Consider the following 6,013-nt stretch of genomic DNA (forward strand, 5'->3'; position numbering starts at 1 on the left):
AGTCCAGAATAATAAAGATCACAATCCATACGTGCCACAATCATAAATAATATTTAGTACAGTCGTTTCTCCATCCGAAAACCGATAATTCGATCCAGTTAGCCGTGTCTCCATCCAAAAACCGACAACATGGTCTAGTCAAACCGTGTCTCCATCCGAATACCGTTACCGAGATCTAGTTAAATCGTTCTCCATCCGAATACCGTTATAGAGATTCAACTCAGACTGTGGTTCTTACTCAAGAACATGACTATCCAACAGGATATATCCTCTGCAGAGGGAGTACCATTTTCCACGAGTAACGGATTTACTTAGTCCCTCGGGACCAATTCCGTCTACGGTCTTTTGATTGAAAACACGCCTGACCTACACACACCAGCTTAACTCACCAGCGTCTGGAATCACCCACGACACCTGCCAAGCAAAACTCTAAGTGGGGAGGCTACAACCTCGACGTAGCATGGGATCACAAAATTTATATCGCGCGCAAACTGGGGAAGCTATCCCCTTCGGCTACAACCGAAACACCCATGCCCCCGGACCGGATGACTGGCTTTAATCCATGGCCATGGGACCCTCATCACAGCCTCTCTGTACGGTGTGTGCTTTGGAAAGGGGTTGACAACCTACTGAACCATACCCTGTCCCCTGCAGGGACAAGTGGTGGTACCGACAAAGAAGGAAGTTATTGATCAAGACTCGGTCTACAACCGACTCAGGTGGTCTAAGTATCCACCAACAACATTACCACTAGTGAAATAAATCACCACTCCTCGAGCCTCACCAAGCTATGCCGGGCATACTCGTCTCGACGAGGGATTAGGGACAAGCCCGTGTCTACCCAAGACCACGACTTTCCCGGCTTCCTACCGGTGTGCAAGAGAAGCTCACGAGGATGACCCAAATCATTAGTGTATCCATTGCTGGCCACAAACAACTCCAAAGTGTACTCATACACGAGACCATAACGATACATAAACTATCACATACTCCAAGTCAAAAGGTGTTGTGATCGCATCCAAACACCACAAAAAAAAAATTTATGCCAGAGTTCAGAAATGCTTGCCTTCAAGAGTATGCAAAGGATGCACTTATTGGAAGCTTTCCTTTTCCTCCAAAAATCCTATTTTGCAAAATACACAAATACAAATATTTCAAACACAGTACCAAAAGTTGTCTCAAATATTTTTGAAATAAATCTTAAAATAAACTAGATGAAATTTGAGAGAGGTAGGAAAAAGAATCAACTCATTTGGAGTTTTATTTTAAAAGTTATAGCCAGTCAAAGTTTGGTCAAACTCTGTTTTTATTAAAATCAGAAAAAAGGAAAACGCTTCGAGGGAAATACGCTTACGCAGCAGAGAAACACACACGGGGTTTTGCGCCTTCACTTAAGCAGAGAGAGGGCGGATGCGCGGGCCACTGACAGTGGGTCCAGTGGGCCCACTAGTCAGGTTTGACTGGTCTCCCTCTCCCTCCTTTCTCTGTGCCCGAACGGTGGCGAGGCTCCGGCGGTCGCCGGCGATGAACGACGGCTCCTCGAGAGCATCTGCGGGCAGGGATGGGTTGGCTAGACCGAGGCGATCCTCTGGATGGTTGTTGGGTCCGCGGAGGTGGAAGGAGTCGCCGGCGGCGAGCTCCGCGGCGGGGAAAAGCTACGGTGGTGAAGTGACTTTTGTGCTCCGGTGGTCTTCGATCGAGCTTGGGTAGCTGGGCAGCTCCGCAAGAACTATGGGAAGCTACTGGTGGCGTTGGTTGGGCGAAAAGGTGGCCGGCTGCGACGAATTGCACCAGGGCTTGGCGGCGGCCGAGCTGGCCGGAGTTGAGGGAGGTGGCTGCTACGGGTCGATCTACTGCGTGGGAAGCTCCACGGGGAGGATCTGATGTCGTCTGACGCCTTGAACGAGCTCGGGGACCCCTTATATAGCATGGCGAGGCTGGCTCCACGGCGGCAGAGGATAAGATCGCCGGCGACCACTTTCCTGTAGTTGCAGGGCATCGTGGCGGCGACGAACGCGTTCCGACGGGCGGGAGGATAAGGACGGCCTGTGCTCTGGGGCAGCTGGCGTGCGCTGGTGGTTCGGGCGGCGCCGTCCGCGGCGGAATCCGCTGCCGACGCCGGCGTGCCGCCAAGGGCGCGGCCAGCGGCGCAGCAGGGCGTCAGAGATACCGTGGAGCAGGGGGCGGCTAGTGCGCGGTTCAGCGATGCAGAGGGGGCCAGGGTCGGGTCGCGTCGAGTGCGGCAGTGCGGCGTGTCGGCGTAGTGCGCGCGCGTGCAAAACATGCGCTCTGGGCGCGCCCAGAGCACGCACGGCACCTGCTCGACGAAATGCCAGCGCGCTCTAGAGCTCGAGGGTGGAGCTGGCACTGCACAGGATGGAGGTAGGGTTAGCAAGACACTCAGTGGACAAGGTGGATAGGTCAGGGGTTCCAGTCCACAATGTAAACCAGAGAGCTTGCCAAAAATGGCTGTGCACACCAGGTGTTCGACAGAATTCCATTTGCACTTAGATAACTCTTGGAGTGGCCAAAATCTCCAGATCAGTGTCTCTTTAGATGCATGAGATGGTGGTAGGGTTAGTTTGGCAAAGACAGAAAGTTGATAGAGCAAGTTTTGCAAAACTCCAGTTTTGGGTAGAAAGAAAAAGGGTTTAGAACATGCACTTCAAAACCTCCAATGAGCCCAATCTCCTGGACTTAAGAGTTTGGTAGGGAGGGCTACAAGTAGGAAAAGGCTCAGGGTTACTAGAGCAAAGGAAAATAAGGTTGCAGTACAAATCATCAAATTGGACCAGAATGCAAAAGAGGCTGATCCACTCAAATTTTCCAAAGAACATCCCTGGGTTTTTGCTTGAAGATGAATGGTATGCATCCACTGACATCTCCAAACACTTGGAAGAATTTTTAGAAGAATATTTAAATGGGTTGTAGTGCAAAAGTGCCTACTGGACCAGATTGGAAAAGTTGGTGAAGAGCTCAAAATCCCCAATGGCCAGAAGGCATTTTTGCATAAAAGTGATGTGGAACCATCACATGACATCCCCAAATTTTGGTGGAATTTTTAGAAGCATTTATCAAATGGTTGTAGTGCAAATGGGCTCCAAATGCAAAAGAAATCATTTTATAAGAGCAAAGTTTTGAGAAAATAAATCTTGCAACATTTGAATCCACTGAATAAATAATTGTTTTATTATAGAGAGGAATCAAGTCCAACAATACCTTTGAAGGTTTTTCCCACAAGAGGTATAAATCCAAAATCACAAAAGGTGAAACTTGACAAAAATGGAAAAGTTTTATTTCCTGGCAATATTTTAATCAATAAAAACAAGGCCAAAATTTTGGGTGTTACAACACTACTCCCCTTAAGAAAAATCTCGTCCTCGAGATTTGTTAAAAACTGTTTTGATCAAGAATTGTTTTGTAATAAAAAAATTGTTTTTATCAAAGAAATCCTTCAATTGCATAAAAACAAACGGCTACAGTGAGAGGGCAATAAGTGGTGTAAAACCACAGTGTGGTACACTGGCATAGCGTGGAAAAAATCCACGGTTAGGGTAAACGAGATATTTCTACGGGGATACAGTAATTCTAAATTACTAAAATACGCTGGTCGCACCCGAGAGCACAGTGCTCTCTCTGGCTGACAGGTGGGCCCAGGGCCCACTGTCGGCCTCTTCTCCTACCTCTGGCTCTCTCTCTCTCGCGTCCTCCCGCGCTTCTTCCACCGGCGGTGCCTAGCTCGTAGAGCATCGAGGCCGTACCGTGGTAGTGCGCGGCGTGCTAGCTGCCGGTGCAGCGTGCACTCACCTCGCGGGCCAGGGCGCTGTCGGCACTGCTCGCGGACTCGCCTCCGAACACCGGTGGCCGAGCGACGGGTGGCGCTGGTGGACCTCGCCCACCGTACACCGATCTCGGGCTATAAAACGATTGCGGAGCTCCTCTCTTCTTCCCACACATGGCCTCGCTTCCACTTCTCCATCCTTCTCCTCCATAGCTGCTGGCAGGAGCTCGAGCCGAGGCTCTAATGGCGGAGGCAATGCCGGACTGGTATGTGGTCCTGGTGTGTGGAGGCTTGGCGGTGCTGCTGGGGTTCTCCGTGCTCCTGTGCGCGATGATCCTGGATGATCGTCGTGATGCTGCCGCTCGAGTGTTAGCTCTTCGCGGTGGCGGCGATCACGTGGATTAGGCGCGGCATCGGGGCTGACTGCTGTCGGAGTGCCGGGGCAGCTTGCGCTCGAATGAACACTCACAAGTCTCTCTCACTGAGACTGTGGTGTCCTCGAGTGTGGTTAGATAGGCGCAAAAAAAATGTGCTCGCGGATTTGTAACAGTGCTCGTGGTCGAGTGGTGGCTGCAGAGAGTTTGCTGTAACGATGATGCGCGAATAAAAATCTATGCCGAGAAAATGCATATATACGCAGCAATAACTCGGGAAAAAGAAATCTCCTCGAAAACATGTTGCGAGAGAAAAAAATTAATTTAAAACAAAACTAACGGCAGTAAAACTGCTCACAAAGCAGGAACTAAAGAAAAATCGGATCCGTTTGCACAAAGATTTTACGAACATGCTGCAACACATAAATACAAGTACTGGACAATAAATACATCGGAGGCGTTTACAAAGAAAACGGCAAAGCGACAGGGTCCTGAGAAAACGCCTCTGGCACCGGGGCACACTCCTCTTCTATCGGGGGAAGCGGGTTGACCAGTCGATGAATGCGCCCTTCTTGGTCAGGCCTCAGTGTTCTGCCAATAGCGATCCGAGGATTTAAATCAGCGAGGCTCTGGAGATAACCCATTACTCGCTGAGTTAAACGCTCCTGAGCGATGACATACTGGGCAAGGTTGGCCAGTACTGGATCTCTCTCAATGCGCCCACCGGGAAAAGATGCAACTTCTCCGGGTGCTGCACGACTCGGAAAATAATAGTATCCTCGCTCGCTGGCAGAGGGCACTGCGAATCGAAGACGAGTGAGCGCCTCGTACGTAGCAGCTTCTATAGCCATATGCGGAGTCGGCATGGATTTCCCCACGAAGGAGACTTCCGTTGGGTCTTGGTTTGGGTAGGCGGGAGGGATGTGCACCACTGCCCAATATTTCGAGGTGGATGGAGTGATCCTCGATTTGAGCAACTCGTACTGAGGTGGACGGGTGGCGCTCATAGTACTGCAGGTAAAGTCCCACAATAATTTGACAAAGCTACCCGGGGTTGCGTCTGGGGTTCTCAGATAAATGCTGGGGGTCGACATGGCAAGGAATGGCTGTGAGCGCTGCGCACAAAGGTGAGGGGTGCTTGGCAAGGTCACGGAGTGGCCTTTATATAGCATCGGGGCTGGGATTAATCACCGGGTGAAGGGTAACTGGCTGCCGATCCTGTACTCGGGTCGAGGCCACAGAGATGCTATCGCATAAATGTGACGCATTACTGTGGGCGCCGACGGGGTTGGTCTAGGTAGCTGTGCCTGGAAAAAGCAACGGTACGCCAACGTACACATGCATAGCTACTACTCCAAAAATGAGAGCGCCCAAACAGACAGCATGCAAAAAAAAGCGATACAAGGCCACACATTACAAAGCATAGGAAAACTAAGGCTCGATACAACTTTGAGCGACTTAGTCTAGTTCGTTAATGTCTAAGTGGGCTGGCCTTGCGGACGCAGATGCTCCTCCACGGTTCTCACCGTCGGGATTTGCTGGCTGAGGCGGAGGTGCTGCAGGGTCGGGAAAATGGTGATGACCATCGCGGGGGTTGTTGGCCACAATCCCGTTGGAATGGGTTTCCAAAAGGCGACGAAGCGCTTCTGGGGTCACCAAAGTGCTCTGGTTGAGGGCTGGCGTAGACCTCAAGGGATCGATCGGGTGTCCGAATAGCACGACTGGGTTGTCGGTGTCGGGCTCCGCTTCTCTCCTCGCCGGGGCTCGGCAAACCAGCTCTCCACGAGCTGCGATCAGATCGAGAGTGACCTGATCGAACAGTTGCTCTAGTGCGCTTACATAGCGCACCAGATGCAAC

This window comes from Triticum aestivum, chromosome 2D (genome assembly GCF_018294505.1).
Source record: "Triticum aestivum cultivar Chinese Spring chromosome 2D, IWGSC CS RefSeq v2.1, whole genome shotgun sequence".
Classification (NCBI taxonomy): domain Eukaryota; kingdom Viridiplantae; phylum Streptophyta; class Magnoliopsida; order Poales; family Poaceae; genus Triticum; species Triticum aestivum.